The following is an 11,300-nucleotide window of genomic DNA, read 5'->3' as shown; positions in this document are numbered from 1 at the left end:
TAAAAATGCTGGGTTCAGTGAATTGCCTCCCTGTCTTCAAATAGCTTTAGTTGAACCAGACCTGAAATGCATCACACCAGACATTCTCCCTAGTTATTTTAACGAAGGATGTTTTCAAAAAACCTAATCCACCTGTTTCTAATTCAGTTACAGCTTATTCCCTGAAGATGCTACCTTGCTTTAGCTAGCTCTGTCCAAAAAATCACTTTGCTCCTTTTTTTTTTAAGGTTTCTTGGCAAACAGGTGGTCCTTCAAACAGCTGGGGGCCTCCCAGCCCTCAGCTTATGTTTGATCCAAGCTCAGAAAGAGCCTTGTTTAATCAATTGGACTCCCCAAGAGGTTGGAAAACATACCACCCCATGATCAGGAAGGGGGCCATGAAGCAAGCATTGAATTTTCTCACAACTTAAGCCTACTCCTTCCCTCTCTCCTTGTGGTATCAAATGGAAATTGCAAAGGTTACATGCAATACCTCATTCAAAATGACTTTTTCAGTTCAAGAGAAACAAGAATGATAAAGAATGTGACTTTCAGACAGAGGGTCATCCTGTCTGGGGCCAGCATCCTAGCAGGGATTTCTACCTACAGATCTTGGTGGTTTCAATTTAGAACTGGAAAAGATAGGAGGAAAAGTAAAGAGCATTCTCATTAAAGCTGATTTACTAGTCAGGCTCAAAATCCTTCTTTCCTCTGGTATCACCCAAGTTCCTCATACCAATGTGTGAAGCTGCACATCATTATTTTAATTGTCTACAGTCCTTGTGTGATTTTAATAATCTCACTGAGCTGGCTACAAGCAGTTCTCTGGACACTACAGCTAAGAGTGTTCACACAGCTATCTGGTAGCTACCGAGTCAGGTGGAACTAAAGGAATACAGGCATCAGTCAGTTTTGAAAGAAGATTTGGGCTTTTTTTTTCCTTCTCATCATAACATAGGAGCTGATTGTCCTGTGATGTAACAAAGATAAATTGAAATCAGTCTCTCGCAAAAGTTTTTCTTTGATCAACAAATCACTACATAAAATAGTCCTGTACTTCTCTGCTTCCCAGCTTGCTCTTCTATATGTTTGTCCCTGCCAAAATATTCCATTTTCTCCGATTCTCCCCAGTTTTCCTAGAGGGAAAGCTGTAAACAAAAGCCCCCATGCACAGACTGTTAAGTGTCAGGAGACAGCGTGTCAATGGGTCTACTTTAGAGAAGGAAATAGCCAAAGAGAGAGGGGATTCAATTTGTGCTGGAGTTTGATGTGCAAATGTCCTTTCTATTGCTATTGTTTTCTCCTTGCACTCCTTCATACATCTTTCACCATGGAGAATCCCCAGACCTGTCTCTCAAATCCCTTCCAAACCACCCAGCTGGAGAATTAATGATCCCTTTAGGACAGGCTATAGATTCCACCCACAGCTTTGGGTGTGTCCTGCCTGAATTTCTCTTTACTTAACGCCTCTAGATGAACGGAAACTAAACATTCCTTGGATGTTCCTGGTATTTGAATCATTTTCTAAATGGGTTGAATGTTTAACATATTTGGAAAGTTTTTAAGGCAGAGAGAGGAAAGGGCGAGAGAAAAGTTGGGAACCATCTGTCAAAGTAGGTGATCCTGCATTATCTCCACACAGATCCAAACCATAAGCCAAATGGTGATCTCCCAGAGGCAAAGTGTGGTGGGAGTCACCTCTGGTCATCCCCATCAGAGCCCACAGGCCTGTTATTAGAGCTGGCACCCTTCTGTCTGCACAGTTCTTATAACATCCTTCAATGTTGCTCTAGATTTATGATACTAAATCTCCGTGGCTACATGGAGAAAAATAAAGTGCAGCTGAAATCAAAAATTATTTTCTTCCAGTTCTAAAGTGAGTCTTGGAAAACAAGCAAGTTCAGGAAGTAAGCTGGGCTCTCTGGAGAATCTCTTGGATTATAAAGGAGAAATAGCTAAAAGTGGACCATCAGGAAGTTCTCTGAAGTAAAAGGCAAGATCATTAGTGCTACAGTGGCAAGCTCGCAGGCAGGCAAGGGGTAGCGGGGTGCAGGGCTGGGAGGCCCAGGAGGAAATTGAGCCTCCAGAATGACCAGCACCCCCCCTGCCCCCACCCCATCAATCTTTAAGTTTTCTCTTCTCTGGGCTCTATCTGGCATTCTCTCGTGGTCTCTTCTATAGCCACTTGTCCTCTCATAGCCATGTGTCACTGAGTGACCCCACTCTTCTATCCCCGGTCTCTAGGCACAAGTACACACTTACACACGCCCACACCCACGCCCCACGTGTCTACAATCAGGTCCGCCTGCTCCCGGCCCATGCACCCAAGTGCCTTCTGCCTTTACACCATCAAGGCCACAAATGATAAACACAGAGACTAGTGGTATAAAAAACCTGATTAACTCATTTATCCTACAAGTAGCCCCCTGATGTTGCCAGGGAAAATGGCATGGAGGAAGTCAAGCCCAAGTTGGGACTTATTCCTAAACACCTCAGGCTCACTATTACATGAAATATTGACATGACATGACAAAAGATATAGAAAATGGGGTGAAGGCAATAGGGAAAGTGAAATAATCACAGCTACATGGATAAAATGAAACAAGGACTGTGAAGTAAGTGTGAAGAGTGGTTGAAGCTGAGATTCAAGGAAAAAATCTTTCTTTAAACAAATCAAACCATCAGTGTTGCCATGGAGAAAAGTATTGAGAACCACCCCAAAATAATCTCCAAGGGTGCCCATCTTTTTGGAGATAGGGCAACCTCTGATTTCCTAACATTCTCCCTTCTCCCCCTTCAAGCGTAGAGTGACGTTGATTTATTAAGCCTAAGTGAACTGAGGTTAATTTAATTTTGGGGATTTCTCAACAGGCTTCAGATAATTGGAGACAGTCTAGGTTGTTGTGAAACTAAAGCTGGAAGTCTCTGACATCCCTCAGTCTGGGCCTAGAGGAGCAGACTAATCACCTCAGAAAGAAAATAGAAGTAACAGAAACACCCTTTTCAGGTAAGGGTAAAAACCAATAAGAAGCAGCAATTTTAGTTAACAAATGATTCCACGACCTCTGGATCTACCACTCTAGGTCCCAGCTGTGGGGCTAATTCTGGTGCAGGCGAGGTGAGCCTGGCCCAGCCTCCAGCTGCTATGGAATCGGAGACAGCTGGTAAAGGCCCAGCCCAGATCCTTCAAAGGTAAGTCAAGCCAGTTGGTAAGTTTCCCTACACAAAGAGTACACACATGCACAAGTACTTGACTGAGGACAAATTTCTATAAATATTGCCTTCTGAACAAAGTTTGAGGCACAGACAGCTTTTTCCCATCGAAAAGGAGATGACTGGAGATGATTACACTCACTGGTTTTCTTTGTGAGGTCATAATTTTTCATTATTTGCCAGAAGTAATAACGTACACATTGAGTCCGAGGTACTGCCTAAAATGAACACCACAGAGCATACAGCAGTCTCTTGTCAGAAAAAGCAGTCTCTGAAGTTTTTCCACTCTGAACTAAGTCCCTCTTCCTTTGTCTCCAGACCAGGCTTTTCTGACAGACAGCAGTCAGGGAAGTTTTCAACCCTCTTCTGTACTAGTCTGCTTCTGAAGCTGAGATAGCTTCCTTCTGCGTGGTCCAGAGAAGCTGTGTATGGGAGATTTCTTACTGAGGTCTAGTGCCAAGTGAGACCCTTGGGGAAACAGTGGAACAAAACACAGCCGCTGCCCCTGACAAGTTCATGGTGAAAGTTTCACTGGGGAGCCAGACGTCTCTGGGTGGTTGATTCTGAGTAGGGGCCATGGTTGCTAAGCAGCTGGTCCAGAGTCATTCAAGTAGGGAAGTCAAGTCCTGCTTTTAGCTCTGCCCCTTGATATGTGAGATAAGTCATTTGTCTCAGGGTCTTCTGCCTACAGTGTAATACATATAATTAGAGAATTACTTAACATCTCTTTTATAATGAGCTGCAATTGCAAGTGCCCGGATATATTTTAATGATTCAAATTAAAAGGGAATATAATTCTTTTCCCAGGTCATCTTGAGTAAAAAGACAAGTATCTTTTCCCACCAGTCTTACAGGTTATGACTGTTTCTTTGGTGTCTTCGAGGATGCCATTCGTACATTCAGTAGGTATTTGCTGAGAGAGAATGAGAGAATAACTCAAGAATTCTTTCTTTGACTTGTTTGTGTCTCACTGTCTATATAGCACTAGACAGTGATGCCCTTCACTCTTAGTGAACAGAACATCTCCCAATATCCATTCCTCTTTTTCGAGTAAATGTTCCCTTCATTTGCTTTAGGGAATCACCCTGGCCAATTGGGTGCAATCATGGTGGTTCCTGAGAGGAGAAGTATTAACAATCAGAATTTCATTCTTGAATATTCTCTGTAAACAATATGTGAGAGATCAGCTCTGCAGAAACCATTCTTAGTTCCTGCTGCTACCCTGACTCCCGTTCTCTTTTCCAGCCCATGTTTTTCCCTTCAGTTCTGTGACCTAACTTCACATCCTTAATAAGTATCTCTTGTGCTTAAGTTAACTAGAGTTGGTTTCTGTTGCTTGCAATTAAAATATTTTAGCTGCAGCCAACTCCAAGTTATTAAACTGGCCTATCAGAGTTAAAAAGAGAGCTTTAACTTAAAAAAAAAAAGTTTAAAATCTAGATCAGCGATTTTATTATTATTATTATTATTATTATTATTATTATTATTATTATTATTATTATTATTATTTGTACATAGTCTGACCCAGAGAAGTTGTGTCCTACCCAAAATCCTCACACTGGTTAGTGAGAATCAAGTTTAGAACCCAGAAGACCTGGCTCCCTGTCTAGGTACCTTTTTTACTTCTTAACTGTTTCCTTCCACAGGTCTCCTCATCTTAAGGTATTGCTCATGGTTTACTTTCACAATAAGTGGCAGAATTGAGTTGTTAAGAAGTAGAGTTCATAGCCTACAATATTTCCTATCTGGCTCTTTACAGGAAAAGCTTGCCAAAATCGGCCACATAAAACATGTGAGTGAGTGTGGCTGTGTTCCAACAAAGTTTTACTTATACAGACACTGAGATTTGAATTTCACATCACCTTCAAGTCCCTCCAGTTTTCTTCTTTTGACATTTTCCAAGCACTTAAAAATGGAAAAAGGAACATTCTTTAGCACATGGGCTGTACAAATCAGGAAGTGGGCTAGATTTGACCCTTAGGGTGCAGTCCACCAATTAATTCCTGGTTTAAGTCTGTTTGTGTTAGGTCAATTCCTGGTGTGCGTCTGTTATTTGTAATGAAATACAACTTGAAATATATAACATCACCCATACATTTACTGGCTATCTACCATGTGCTAGGAATACAAGGAGGAGTAATATGTATTTCCTTCCACAAGGACCTCACAATCTAGTTAGAAATGCAAGGCCTTCTACAACAATGGCCACATATACTGAGTATGTATCACAGCTGCTAATTGCCTTGCCCTCTAGATGAGTCATCTCATTTCATCTTCCTTTACAATGCTGCAATGCTTATGTTATTATTTCTGTTTTACAGATGAGGAAAAACGAGGCTCAGAGAGTTCAAGTGGCATTAATTCCTCATTTTTAACATCCTAGATAGGAGGTTGAAACGGATTTTAAGTAAAACAATGTATATAGCAAAAGCAAGTCCTGGGGGAAAAAGGCTTTTAGTCAGAGTCACCCAGGATTGTCTTGGGTTTTTGTTTTGTTTTTTTCTTTTTATCAACTTTATAGCAAAATGACATTGAATGAAACAATGTTTTTCAAGGACCTGCTGAGCCTTGTGCAAGGTCACCTAACTAGCAGGTGTAAAGGGAAGCTCCAAACCAGATTGCATGACTAGGAAGCCCGAGCAGCTGGCGCTAGCTAAGCAAGCCCTCTATAATATGGCAGCCACCCACGCTGTGAGTCCCGCTGTCTGCCATCTGCCTTCTGTTGCCCGGTCCTCACATCTGCACTGTGCAGCTTTCCCTGCAATGCTACTTAGCTTTTCATCCCTGTTCTTTGAACATCCCAACCACCAACTCTCAGGAACTACTCCCTCTGAACACCCACAGCACCTGATGTCTGCATTACTTATTTTAATCTTCCAGAGGATTTTGGTCGCCATTTAACTTTTTCTGGGTTTGTTCTCTCTCCTTAAGCTATTCTGTTGATGCAGAAGGTACAACTTCCCACTGCCTCTTGGATAATATTCTGTGAAATAAACATACAGTGTGTTCAAACTTGAGCGGGGGGCGGAGAAATTAGCAAAAGAAGGAGAAGAAAGGAAGAGGAGACAACTAAAGATATAATTAAGAATCAAAGCATCATCACCTTCTCTAAATGAGAAAAAAAAAGGTCAAAATGAAACAAACATCTGGGAAATACTTGACGTAATAAAAGTTAAGGCAGAAGGCCAAGATTATAGCAACTCTTAAGAAAAGAAAGATGATAAAAGATGTCTATATCTGAAAGACAGATGTCCTTCTCATCCCTTCTCAAAAATAAAACCAGAAAAAAATTGGGAAGATATAATACAAAATAATTCTCCAAACTGAAGGACATTTGAATCTGTAGATTAAAAGGGCTCACTCTAAACTACAAAATTTTTATACGGAATCATCAACAAGACTTCAAGATTAAGGAAAAGTCTATAAGATCCAAGCAGAAAATGCAAGGCTCTTCTAGGGGAACATGAAGAGCCTGGCTTCACCCTTCTAAACAGCAACATTTAATGCCAGAGGTAATGGAAGAATGCCTACAAAATTGTGAAAGATAAAAAAAGAGACCAAGAAAAGTGGCCAGTAGGCACTCAACATTCAGAGGGAAAAAGCCAGACATTCTCAAATATGAAGTAATTTGGGGAATATAGAAATAAGTCCTTCTGCAGGAGGTCAGGGTTATTATTTTACAATGAAATACAGTCAGTCAAGAAATGGACAGAGAATTAGAAATGTGAATGTTTGATAAAAGAACCAGCAGCAATCACTGAATTCAATTCAATAAGAATAAAGTCTAAATCTTTGGAGAAATAGATACAAATAAGAATGGAGGTACTATGTATCAAAATAAATCAAAACTAATAGAAGCATCAAAAATTGGGGGACAGGCCCTCCCTGGTGGCGCAGCGGGTTAAAGCACAGCACTGAGAATCTAAAGCCGCTTCCGCATGAGTTCGATTCCCACCTGCCCCGGAGGTGACCACATGGCGTGGCAGACCTCTCCTGACCCGCCCGCTGCTCCCCTCAGCAGTGTACTTCCTTGATCTGCCTGTACTGTTCCCCGCTCTGTCTCTGGTGAAGCCTCTCACTGCCCCTGAGCCTCTGGCCTGTACCCCCAGTTCTGTATGTACAAATAAAAAAAAATTTTTAAATTTAAAAATTAAAAAAAAAAATTGGGGGACAAGAAGTAGTATGAGAGTACTAAAGCTTCTAATGTCCTGGAAGGAAATGAATCCAAAATTCTCATGCAAGCTTTCAATTGGTTTTTATCATCTATTAATTTTTTCTTAACCTTGTAGTGATCTTTTAAGAACCAACATATCTTGTCATTCTGGAAATAATATTCCAAATTTATCAACTTTGGTGCCTCCCTGGTGTGGCAAGGGTTTGTTAAAGGGCAGCACTATGAAGCTTTTCAAAGCCACTGCAGCACAAATTCCACCCCCAGCCAGGGAGGTGACCCACATTGTGAGGCAGACCTCTCCTCCATCTACCCACTGTTACTCCTCAGCAGTGTGTTTCAGTCAATTTGCCTGTTCTGTTCCCTACTCTCTAGTGATCCTCTCACCCCCCACACACCTCTGGCCTGTGCCTCAGTTCTTGTATGCATAAATAAATAAATCTTTTTAAAAAATTGATCAACTTCACCTGAGCATCTCTTTCTTCCATTAAGTTCAGATAAAAGGAAACCTAGTGTTTTAAGTTTATTTTTTAAAAAGATTTATTTATTTATGCATATAGAGCTGGGGTACAAGCCAGAGGTGCAGGGGTGGTGAGAGATTGCACCAGAGACAGAGCGGGGAGCAGAACAGGCTGATTGATGAAGTACACTGCTGAGGGGAGCAGCGGGCTGATCAGGAGAGGTGCAGCACAAATTCCACCCCCAGCCAGGGAGGTGACCCACATTGTGAGGCAGACCTCTCCTCGATCTACCCACTGTTACTCCTCAGCAGTGTGTTTCAGTCAATTTGCCTGCTCCATGTGGGTCACCTCTGGGGCAGGGGATCAAACTTGCACACAAGCTGGCTGTGGCCAACTTGCAGTGCTGTATCCTAACCCATTGCACCACCGGGGAGGGCCCTGTTTTAAGTTATTTTTAAAATTATGTATAGAATGCTTTTAAATACTATTACAATAAAATTATATATACATATAATACACAAATATATAAAGTGATGTCTGGAATATATTTACTAAGTGTTATTCAGTGGACATTCAGGGATGATAATAGTAAGAATTACACTATGTGTCAACTACTATTTTAAGTTCTTCACATATACTTACATACTTAATTCTCATAAAATTCTTAAGGGGTAGGTAGATACAATTATCACCCCCCAATTCACAGGTGAGAAAAGGCCTCCAGTGGTGACACAGATGTACCTGGGAGAGGAAAGATTAGGCAAAGCCAGGGTTTCAGGCTCCTAACCATCCCTTACATTGCTTCTCCCCAGTTGGGTAGGTACATAGTTCATTTGTTGCTTTCTTTATGCTTGAGTAGAACCTAAAACACTGTAAGAGAGGGAGACACACACACACACACACACACATACACACACCCCTTCTCTCCTGACTGAGAGAAAGAGAGGGTGAAAGAAAGACACACATCTCTCCAGACTAAGAGAGAGAGAGAGAGAGAGAGAGAGGAGACACACACCTTCTCTCCTGACTGCTAATCTCAGTGACTCCTTGGCGGTAGGGAGGGGAGCTGTTCAGAGGATTAACTCCTTAACAAACTAGCACAGGCTTTGAAACAATAGGTGGTCTGAAACTTTAATGATAATCATTGCAAAGGGGTGAATCGAAATTCAGAACAGCATACCTATGATTTATTGGCTTTGGGCAGATTAGCTGAAGGAAATAAGCATCCTAAAGGGATCACGTCTGTGAGAAAAGAAAACGTGTAATGAAAGATGGGAGAAGTCCCAGGTTTCAGTCACACATGCAGGTTGCTGTGGCTGAACAATTTCTGGACTGACATGGCTTCATTTTAAATGACATAACTTAGCCATCATGATGCCTCCTGCGGTTCAAGCACTATGAAATAAGGGTGGTGATGGGGAGCGGCTCCCGGGAGGGTGGAGGAACGCAGTTTGTGTCACCTGGGACAATGATTCTAAAGTCCAAAAATCTCATCTCTTTGACAATGATTCTAAAGTCACTGTCACTGTCACTCACCCCAAAATGAATGACTGAAGTGGAGAAGTAGAGGAAATGCCTAGCCCTGAAACAGAGACCAAGAGAGGGACAGAACAAGTTAATAAATAAAACAAGAGCCTGAAGGGAAGCGCTGCTTTGTCAGAATATAAATATTTCCCTTTCCCTTTTATCTTTAATGTAGTGTGAGAAGCTTATTAAAGGGAAATGCATCTCTGTCCCTGGAGCCCTCGCAGAAGCCTTGTGGGGAGTTGCCTGCAGAACAGCTCCCCTAACCCCACGCTTATAAACTCTTCCCTGCTGGAAGTGAGCATAAAACGTGCAGAGAGGGCCCTCCCTGGTGGCAAAACGGGTTCGAGCGCAGCACTGCCAAGCTGGGCTCGGCTGCCAGTTCAATCCCCGCCCCGGAGGTGACCCACATGGCGCGGCAGACCTCTCCTGACTCTCCAGCTGCTCCTCTCAACAGTGCACTTCGTCAGTCTTCCTGTTCTGCTCTCCACTCTGACGCTGGTGAATCCTCTCACCACCCCTGCACCTCTGGCCTGTACTCCAGTTCCATATGCGTAATTTTTTTTTTTTTAAACCACGCAGAGCAATAAAGAAGGACTGAGTGAAGAAAGGGAAGCCATCCTGGCCATTAGGATCCTTATCTCGATGGGCCTGGTGTCATGTTATGTTAATCGCTGGACGCTGCTGAGAGACTAAGGGTGAGGGATGGCTGTCTGCTGAAAAGCTTGGCTCCGTATTCCAAGGGAAGCTGGCATTGCTAGACTTACTCTCTGCTCCAGTAGAGAGAACAAAATTCAAAAGTAGACAACAGAGAATTTGTCTCCAAGAGTAAGACAGATGTAAAAGTGGAGGAGTTGGGACTGGGGGGTACAGGGCCTGTGAATTTTCCTTCTCTGAGGACACTTACATTGCTGCAGACTTCACATCTCCAAGAAACAGCCAGAGTGGACAAGCCCAGAGTCCACCCTTTCTGTATCCAAAGCCATCGCTATTCCAACTGGACTGAAGATTTTTGCCCTCCACTCGCCTTCCTAAAAGTCCTGCAAAGATGGGGCGTTAAGAGCTAACACAATGGTTCAGACAGGCATGGTGTTTTGCAGATGTAACCTGGTAAGCCTGGGTTGCAGAGAGCATGCTGGTCGTTCTTAACATTATATGTGTAGGGCTAAGCACGGAGCCTGGCACACTTGATTTGGGATGGATGAATGAATACAGCATTTGAACACAATGAAAGTGTCTCTCTTGTTGGCCATCTTTGCTGCCTCTCCAAAGGATCTTGAGTTCTGATTAGAATTTGGATTCCACTAACTTGGAGCTTTGCTGTTAAGAGATGTTCAACTATTTGATTGCAAGAGGGTAAGTTCACTCACCAGGTGCTATAGGGTGGGAGAGGGGTAGGAGAGAGGCCAGAGACAACTAAAAATGCTGCTGAAAGGTTCTTTGCTTCAGTCTGCTTGACTGAGCTTTCCCAGGGACGTTGGCCCCAGCTATTTCACTACTATACGCACTCTGCAACATACCCATGCATTTTTATTTCTACAATATAATGGATAGAGGAGACCCAAAATATGGAAATCAGTAGTTGTGTTTCTCTTGCCAGGAATTCATGTGTCCCATTGCACTTAGCAAGGGCTTGCTGCCATTGGAAACCCATCAGGTGCCATGTCATCAAACCCACAGCAAGACCTACTTCCCATCCCCATCAGGCACCTGTCATGGTTGTCTTCTTAAGCCTCATCCTCACTAATTTTGTGGGCTGCTTCCCTTTCCCTCTCTATGCCATCTACACTGGAACCAGAGAGATGAGAGTCACTGTTATTCTACAGCACTCAGGGTGCTCTCGGGAGAATTAATCTCAAGGCAATGTCTGTTTCTGGAAGGTGTGTCATTCAGGATGCTGAGCCATCCTGAGCTGGTTCCTAGGAATCCTTGCCCACCATTCTAAGCATTGC

The 11,300-nt window shown here is 42.8% G+C and overlaps 1 pseudogene; it reads left to right on the top strand.

The window, feature by feature from the left end:
- The first annotated feature begins 7,166 nt into the window (after positions 1-7,166).
- LOC101626692 overlaps positions 7,167-11,300 on the top strand; it is a 6,056-nt pseudogene continuing 1,922 nt past the window's right edge.

The sequence above is a fragment of the Condylura cristata genome, unplaced genomic scaffold (assembly GCF_000260355.1).
Source record: "Condylura cristata isolate star-nosed mole 26May11 unplaced genomic scaffold, ConCri1.0 scaffold00002, whole genome shotgun sequence".
Lineage (NCBI taxonomy): Eukaryota > Metazoa > Chordata > Mammalia > Eulipotyphla > Talpidae > Condylura > Condylura cristata.
This window is presented reverse-complemented; position numbering and strand designations above follow the sequence as displayed.